Source organism: Periplaneta americana, chromosome 2, assembly GCF_040183065.1.
Source record: "Periplaneta americana isolate PAMFEO1 chromosome 2, P.americana_PAMFEO1_priV1, whole genome shotgun sequence".
NCBI classification, from domain to species: domain Eukaryota; kingdom Metazoa; phylum Arthropoda; class Insecta; order Blattodea; family Blattidae; genus Periplaneta; species Periplaneta americana.
In genome coordinates, this window is record NC_091118.1 from 8607163 (window position 1) to 8617053 (window position 9891).

Genomic DNA, 9891 nt, shown 5'->3' on the forward strand with positions numbered 1-9891 from the left:
ATATATATATATATATATATATATATATATATATATATATATATGTATGTACAATCGGGTATACACCCGGTGGCAGTGATATATAATATACAATAAGATCATTATAATTATACAATAATTACAGCAATAAAAATAAAATAAAATAAACCTAAATTTGTAACTATAAATAAATATATGCAATAAACCTAGGACTATAAATAAAACTATTCTATAATAACTTCTACAATAAGCAAAAATAAACCTAACTTATAAATACAGGTACTTTTATTTCACCCAACTATTACCAATTTAAGTAATTACATATCACCTTAATTAATTACAAATCAACTTAAGTACACGTCTTCTTAATTAATTACACATGACCTTAATTTATTTACATATAAACTAAATTTCATATCATCTTAATTAATTACATATCAAATTAATTAATTACATGTCAAATTAATTAATTACATGACAACTTAAATATTTACACTGCATCTACAATTATATTTTCAGTCTAATCTTCTCAACCTTTCCTTAAATGTACTGATTTTAAGAGGACCACCCTGAAATATTGCCGCAGGTAAACTGTTCCAGTCTGCTATTGTGCGGTTAACAAAGGAAAATTTTGCCACGTCCGTTCTTTTTTTTTCTACATTTAAACTTCCTAATATGATGCAATGGAATCAGAAAACAGGTACCTATATTAATGTTGGTGTTGAAATTTGACCACCAATTTTTATTTTTTTAGTGTACTAAAATTTAAATTCGTCACCATTTTACATTTCTCATTGGTAAAAGTGCAGTAGACTGGCCAGAAAAGTTTTGTGTGTCACTTAGAGACTAATGTGGTGAAAGATCTGAATATTAGACCTAGTCTTGATATCTGATAACTGTAGTGATTATGGTTTCAGTAGTGTTGTTGAAAATTGGCGTTGAAGATAATTTTTTGTGAAGAGGTTTTTGAGTTGTGAATGTGTTCCATAAATGTATCTTAGTAGAGTTGCTAGACTTGGTGATGGTATTGATGGTGAAAGATAGATAACATACTGCACTTTCACCATTATGAAATGTGACCTTAAGATGTTCTGAATTGATTAAAGTTGCAACACTTGCTACCAAGCTGATAAGACCTAACAGATGTTTCATTATGTTATTTCATTAATAATTAAAAAGACACTAAGGATTTTCGGACATGTTTATATGAACTTTTTTCTTGTTTTGGTGTGAGGAACATGTCTCCAAGGTTTGTCAAAGTATTTCTGAAACACCCTGTATGTGCTGTAATATTTAACACGCGAAAGCTATATCATAGGCCTGTATATTCCGAAGATATATATGCATCTGGATTAAGGATGCCTGTGATTACACGTACATTTCACAGGAGAATGTACAAAATAATTATGGTGTCGAGTATTTTCTGAACTGTTAACAAAATGGAGTCAAAGATTTTCTGAAATTAAAATTCAGCGTAGTAGCTCTTCAATTTATTTTCAGTTACCGCTAACCAGGTTGGAACTTTCCATTAATGATAATACGTTAATTAAAATACAAACAATTAATTTATAACGCAAATTAAACCATATTAATTTATAACGCAAATTAAACCGTATTAATCTATAATGCAAATTGAACCACATTAATTTATAATGCAAATTAAACCATATTAATTTATAATGCAAATTAAACCATATTAATCTATAATGCAAGTTAAACCATATTAATTTATAACGCAAATTAAACCATATTAATTTATAACGCAAATTAAACCATACCGGTATTAATTTATAACGCAAATTAAACCATATTAAATTATAATGCAAATTAAACCATATTAATTTATAACGCAAATTAAACCATATTAATTTATAACGCAAATTAAACCGTATTAATTTATAACGCAAATTAAACCGTATTAATTTATAACGCAAATTAAACCGTATTAATTTATAATGCAAATTAAACAATATTAATTTATAATGCAAATTGAACCACATTAATTTATAATGCAAATTAAACCATATTAATTTATAACGCAAATTAAACCGTATTAATTTATAATGCAAATTAAACCATATTAATCTATAATGCAAATTAAACCAAATTAATTTATAACGCAAATTAAACCATATTAATTTATAATCCAAATTAATCCGTATTAATTTATAATGCAAATTAAACCGTATTCATTTATAATGCAAATTAAACCATATTAATCTATAATGCAAATTGAGCCACATTAATTTATAATGCAAATTAAACCGTATTAATTTATAATGCAAATTAAACCATATTAATCTATAATGCAAATTGAACCACATTAATTTATAATGCAAATTAAACCATATTAATTTATAATGCAAATTAAACCAAATTAATTTATAATGCAAGTTAAACCATATTAATTTATAATGCAAATTAATGCATATTAATTTATAGTTCTGTGGTCGAGATAGATGAAAATTTTTAATTACAAAGTTTTGGTATGTTTCGGTAAATCTTCCAAATTTGTTGAACTTCATATTAATTGTCATAACTGTTACTTCATTGGTAGTAAATACTGTATGCTACGCTCCAAAGATTGGTTGGGAAGGGAGTTGCATTTTTTGTATGTGAAATTTATGAATTTGATGAACAGAATGTTTTAATTTGGAACTAGATTGTACTTAGCTTACAAAGGAGATCATTTCTTTCTGTATACAAAGTTATGTTGCTAAATTTCAATGAACTTAGTTTCTTTCTAAAATATTTAACAAATATGCTAGAAAGGTAACATAAATAGGAATTTAAAATTCTAGGATTAGTAAAAATATAATTCGACGAAATGTGTGTGTCTGTTTATAAATACACACGTTTATATAGACTCAATTAAATGTTGGTAGCTGTCATGAATTGTAACGAATTGTTTATTTTTGTCGAGGATTGTTGCTGGAAGATTCTTCAACCATATGAAGAGAATAAAAGAATCTGCTCCATGGGACCAGTTTGCGGCGTACATGTTTCTTCATTTCTGAGTGGCAATCGGTAAGTTCAGTTGATAAATCACATAATTTCTTACTTGATTACCTACCAACTTTTTGAAAGGAAAAAACTACATAAATAATGTAAATATACATAGCTACAAAACAATGGTCTAACCTGTACATACGTTTGCTCTATATTGGGTCACAGAAAAGTTCAAATTTCAATAATATAATTCAAATAATTTATGTAACTGTGATACCTACTGTAATTTTTTCAAGATTTTCTTCTATATTTATGCTGTAGTTCATACAAAAATTATTGCGGAAGAGAAGGAAGTGTCCTAATAAATGTTTGTGTAGATGTTCTTAGTGTAAGAATTTAACGTATTCTTGCAAATAAATCGAATTTAAAATTTTTACTACTGCTTTAGATACGTAAAATCAGATTTTCGAGATAAGTTACACAAAGTTTAGGGTTGCAGATTGTAACCAAAAGAAAGAGTAATATCTTTGTGATACCCGGAAAACTGAGGTTTATGGTCCCTTCAAATTTCAGAAAATATTTCAAATTGCAAACCAAGTCTATTCTTTCTAATGCTAAGAAATCAATTTGTTGGAATAGTTTTAAGTTGCGTGTAATTATATGAATGTATTTTATTAATTGAAGAATCCAATATTTTAATTTTCTTTGAAAGCATAATATAGTTATTCAAAAGCTAGTTACATTTTAAAAGATCAACGTATACACAAAATGGTAACACCTTTATATGTATCGAAGAATGGGATATGTTCATTTATCACACTCATTTGTTTTGGTTAACATGGTAACAGGTTTTGTTTATAATATATCAAAGTAAATTTACTTATTGAATTTTTAAATCACTATCATTGACTATTTTAAAATGCCTGTTTATTATGCGATCACCAAATGTGTTACGTAACAATCAATTAACCGATGTATAGCCAAAACCAACTGAAATACGCTTAATCGCTCTACAAAACTTTTGAGTGGGACAGTGTAAACATAAACTTTACTTCTTTGGCGTTAGTTTATATGTCTAAAAAGCAGAATGTCGTTACATATGTGCAACTTACACTTAAATAATACAATATGGATGCACACATGCAGATATCTGGTATTAATCTCATGGCATGGCCTCAGATTGTTCCTTCAGTTGTTTTTATGTTTTGTTTATGTAATTAATTCTAAAATACTTTCCTTATTGACTCAAATCTAGGCGAGCAGCATGCTTGAGCAGACAATGTGGTGCCTTAAGAGGAACTTCCTTGAAGATCTGCAGTCGCACTGAAGTGAATAAAGTTAAGTATCAGCTGAGAGATGTTGCACTTTTCATTGTGGTCGTATAGACGAATTTTCAGTTTCCACTAGTGTTGAGATATAATACGTTCTATGTTTCGGACCATAAAGTTTAATTATGAATGTAATACTGTCGTACTGCTTTAGAACTGTCCGGTATGTCTGGTTAGTCGAAACAACTGGATCAAACAGAACTCGCAACACTGCAGATCTTGAGAGATACAGTAAAATTAAAACTAGTATTAATTTTAACATTCTATTGGAAAGCAGATTTTTGTGAAAAGATTAATTCTTAAATTAGTATTACTAGAAATAAAAAAAATCATTTTAGTAGTACAAATATTTGTACGAAACCTCGATATAATCATTTATTGGCTTTCATCGAGTATTTCAGACTGCGTAAATATTTGATATTTCATTAACGTAATAAGATAGCGAATTAATTTTGGGTTAGGCGTCTCAAAATTATTGTAAATTTCTTTTAGGTAAATTAAACTAAGATACCCTAAACATTGTCCGTTATTCAATTTAACCTGAATACTTAAATTATTATATACACTTGCATATGAAGCAGTTGTAATTTTTACGCCCCGTTATTAAATTTTCAGAGTTACATTCCATTTCGCGAATTTTGTGCCCTACTTCAATAAAATGTGAACTAGGAATTTTCTGATCATGGAGCGGAAGATATTTTTCATGTTGAATCATTGTAATAGAATCCTTGCTAAATTTTCCAAATTATTATATTTTAAACTTCAGTTTAATTCTAATATGTAACTCACACTTGAGTGAAATTCACATGATCAAGGAAATAAAATGAGAAAGTTTCATCATGTCATCGTTTTATGTAACACTGCACTCGTTCTAGACAGCATGAGATCCTGATGTATATCTGAAGACCTGAAACTTCTTACTTTACTGTGTTATGATTCGTAACAGTTCATATATTACTATTCAGTTTTATTTTCGGGGAATTCGTGTTCTAAGATAGAATTTTTCATAGTATTGCAGAGGAATGTAGATAGCAACTTGTAACCTTGGAGATTTCACTAAAATCTGTATATCTACGACCTGAGCAGTACACTTACGAATGAGTGATATTTTATAACAATTTATCAAGTTGGACTTAATTTTAATTTGTTTGTGCTCCGAATCTTGGAACTGAAGTTGTATTTTCCCCTATCTGAAGTATGTAAATTTAATTTGTTACAAATGTTGCCACTGTACAGTACAACAATATTTTCTTACATCTGTACTAATTAATTAGAGTAAAAAGTCTAAATATAATGTACATGTTAAGTAAGTTCTAGATTCAGTAGTATTGTTCATAATTTGTCTGAATTATTAAGGGACAATAAGCGTCTTAACTGTTTCGTTAACGATATTTATTACTGCCTATTTTCCATTATTTTGAAACATCAGTAGTTTCCAATCTTGAAAATAAAAAAAAATAATATTAATGACTTATGTTGTGTTTTCCGTTAAACGTTGCGAGTGGTATTTGTGTACTCAGAAAATGATACAATTCTGACGATCATGTGACATAGAGCTAATTTCACTTGTTCTCGTTCATTATGTGTTTCTCTGGTGGTGTTACAAAATTTCGATATAGTGGATTGTGACTTGATAATATGCTGATGTTAATTTTGTTACATTAATTTCAATAATATGTTATGTCTTTGCTATATAAATTTTTTACTCTGAATGAAAGTAGAATCTGTGTTTTAAAATGTTAATTTAAAAGTATTTATTTTTAGTTTTAAAATGGTTGTACAATTTTGGTATTGTTCTGTGAAAAATATTCATAATTCACTCTTGTAAACAGGGCTCATTAAGATATGTTTCGTATTCTTTGTTTCATTTCCAATTAAGTATGTGAATATTTTAATTTTCAGATTTTTTTTACAGAAAGGGGTTTTTAATTGAACAAATCAATTCATGCAATCAACTACATATTCTTCAGATGCCAAACATGAATCACTAATTCAAACAAATTTAATTTGAATGTTGCATGCTTTCGTTAGTCTGCATTAAGTATTGGGAACATAAATCTCATGTTCGCGAAAAAGTAGGAATCATTCAGTGCATATTTATATACTTTTATTAGTATGCAATTAAATATTGCACTAAATGCAAATTATATTTAGTCCTTTACTAAATTAATCACACGTCTTATAATAGTAAAACCACTCGCATTTATGCACAACCCGTCTTGGGCACTGTTTCCTTACGAAATGCACTCCAAATTGTGTCCGTCAACGAATGTAATATCAATTCTTACTGTAAAGAATCTTGTTTGAAATTAAGAAAAGCAAGCATGTTATCTATGTAATTAAAAAACTAAATTAGAATTTCAGATCGAAAGTTACTTACGTGTGAACATTTTGAAAATTGTCGTACATTACTTAGAATGCGCGTGCCAAATTTTGAGTCCAAATTAAACTGTGATTTCCCAAGAATTACTCGATACCAGTGTTGATATTAAAGATAATCTTGAGTTATTTTATTGAAGTAACTCTTGGAAAACTTGTACCCTCCTTCAGAAAATCGTAGAAATGCGAAGTGAAATGTGAAGTGTATAATGTGTAGTGAAGTGACAGTGGGGGAAAATGCGAAACGAAATGAAGTGAAGTGAAAGGAAGAATGAAGAAAAAACTGAAGAAGGAAATGAAGAAAACTGAAGAATAGAAATGAAGGATACTGATTTCAAAGAAATGAAATCGTGAAGAAATAACAGAAGAGGAAATGGAGGAAGATGGAAGAAAATAAAATGAAGCTAATGAAGGAACATAATGTGACGCGTGAAGAGGGGTACAAGGATTCGTTTTAAATAAGCAGTTGCGAAAATGTGTGGACAGTTCTCTGGGAAGTCACATTCAAATTACGGAACTTAAGCTTCAAATTCCTTCACACATACAAAATTTGAATTCAAATAATCATGAAGGATATTTGTGAAACATTTAGATTTCTCCACATAAATATAATTTAAATGCTAGAAGTTATTCGTGTTTGGAGATATCTCGGACAAAATTGTTTCACAGAAAATATTGAGAATTATGTTCCTAATTAAAACACTAACCTATAACAAGCGTTTAAATTTAAAATTACTAAGAAATATGGAGTGTAAAATATTTCTCCACTAACATTTTTTACAGAAAATTTATTGCATGTAGAAGAAAAATGGCCAAGCTCCAAGTCTCCTGACGTTTCACTGGGACTCCTCGAATTCATAAATTATACTCGTTTATTATGTTTAATTACGATTCAGTTAAAACCTTATGTATTAAATAAGCTTTCTTCAGAATGACAAATTGTTCCTGACATATCAACAGCACAGCAATTTCCTCAGTGATCATTATACTGTTTTTATTTCTAGCTTAAAGCTGTGTTTATTCACATTGGCATTGATTTTCATTAATATTAATACAAGTTTTTATGTAAGTATGACATAATTTAATTATGTACTCTTTAACGTTTGGATTTATTTTAGATGTTTATGTTCAGTTTCAGTATATAATTATCTCGGTATGTGACTTTTTTTTTCAGGAAAGGGTATGGATTAATATCAATTTACTTCTAATAAAAGTTCCTTCCTCTATCTTAGGATCTTAATCTCTGACGAAGGGTGATGATGAAACTTTCTCAATGAATTGCGACGTTCATTTCTACTTAAAAATTTTTTGTTTCATGCTATATCGTGCTATAAATGTTAACTATATAAAATACATTTTAATTTAACTAATAGCAGACCATTTATCCCGTTCACTTCCACAATCAGATATGGATGTACATATTTTATATTTCTGTATACTTTCGTTTCGAAGTGATATTTAAACTTATTTACAAGTTTTTTTTACCATTCGTTCACAAGTAATTTCCGTTGATATTTCTTCGTATCTGAACGGATCTCAGTGATGTTTTGTTTCTGAAAAAGACTATCCTTAGACATTTAATAGAACTATACTGCTGGTTCTTTTTTTCTCATTTATAATTTAATTTTGGTTACAGATACCATGGATCGTTCCAAATCCTGGTTGAGACAAGTTACCTGGTTGAGGCTTTTCCGGGGTTTTCCCTCAACCCATTAAGACGAAATGCTGGAATAACGTTCGGCGCTGGACTCTGGACTCATCTCGCTAGCATTATGAACCTTCATCTCTCAGATGTTAATCATAGCAGTTGATAAAGCGTCGTAAAATAACAAACTAAAAAAAAAGTGGATCATGGAAGAGGATACAGATATCATAATAGGATGCAAAATGTGGTGAATCGCTCGTTACTTGTGAGAAGATTAAAACGAAAAACTGAATCTATAAAATCTGAATTGAATATTTGAAGAGATTTGAAGTTGTTACAAGTAGTGAATATAGTGTCCGAGTTATAGTTTGTGTTCATTGTAACTATATATTCCTTTCAACCGAAAATCACATCAGAAAAAAGTGTGAATACTTTGAATGTTTTTGACACGTGACTTGTGTTGAACTCAAAATGGTTTGAAACTTAATCTTAATTCACCAAATTGCACTAGACTCGCTTGGTTTGATTCTTGTTTGATTCAACTGTTTGAATATTACGAATAACCAGCGTTCAAAGTGGCAAGAAGGAAATAAAATGAACGTACGTGTGTCACTTTACGTAATATCCTAGGTCATATATACCCAGGTTTCTCGGCGTTATAGGCTTTGACGTATCAACTTTTGTCAGGTTTACTGTGCTGCATTCTAGTTGTTACATAAAGAGTCACGTCATAACTCCCATTTGAATTGCATTAGCGACTGTACTGCCATCTCGTGGTCGTTTACGGCGGACGGGTGGCGATCCTTGCGGTTCTCTTCTAAGCACAAACCATTTAACATAGGAATGAGCAATTTATATGTGATCTGGGGTAATATGTAGAAAAAACTTAACTACTTTAAATATTTACGTACATTGAAAATTGCCTTCCATATTTGGAAGAGAATTTAACAATAATTTTGTTGTACTTCAATAGTTTTTCAGTTTGAGATCCATATCTTAAAATGCAGTGCAATTACTGGCATCTGCTGACAGTGGGAATATTGTTGACAGCAAACATAACGTTACTTGTGGTGAACATTGAGTAGAACATGCTGTACTTCAAGTGCTTCAATTTTCTTGTCAACTCATCACATTGTTAAACTAATTCACTATTTATGTAACAATATAGCCTACTGTGAATAAAGTATTTGTGGAAGTAAGGAAATATTATTTTCTAATTTGTTAGAATGCAACTCAAACACAATGAATGAATTCTGCTTTGTAACTAAGAACTCTATAATGCAACACAAATTATGATAAAACATAAAGTTGGTAATAAAAAAAATTAACTTCCACATTTTTTTTTCAGAAACTGAAACTACTTCAATTCACGATAAAGGAACTAGTGCATCCTAGCAATCACTGCTACTTCCGGAAGTTACAAGCCTAGAAGAAAGTCATGGCCTTCGGAAAATATATATTTAACAATTCGAGTTTGTTACCACAATAAAATATAGCTTACACTTTAGCCGGGAATCAAACCAACATAATATAAGTACCCTTTCTGAGTTGAATCCAGGGAGAGCTGCATTCCGTTGTTTGTGTTCTATTGTTTCTCTCGAGCGGTACAAG

The 9891-nt window shown here is 29.5% G+C and overlaps 1 long non-coding RNA gene across 2 annotated transcripts in view; it reads left to right on the plus strand.

Annotated features, from left to right (window-relative positions):
• The window catches only part of LOC138712607 (uncharacterized), a 73479-nt gene extending 64009 nt beyond the window's left edge, over positions 1 to 9470 (plus strand). For both annotated transcript variants that reach the window (XR_011335758.1, XR_011335756.1), the window contains exons 3-5: positions 2903 to 3006; positions 4184 to 4265; positions 8272 to 9470. This is a non-coding gene — a long non-coding RNA (uncharacterized lncRNA). The remainder of the gene's footprint in view (positions 1 to 2902; positions 3007 to 4183; positions 4266 to 8271) is intronic.
• Positions 9471 to 9891: the final 421 nt, after the last annotated feature.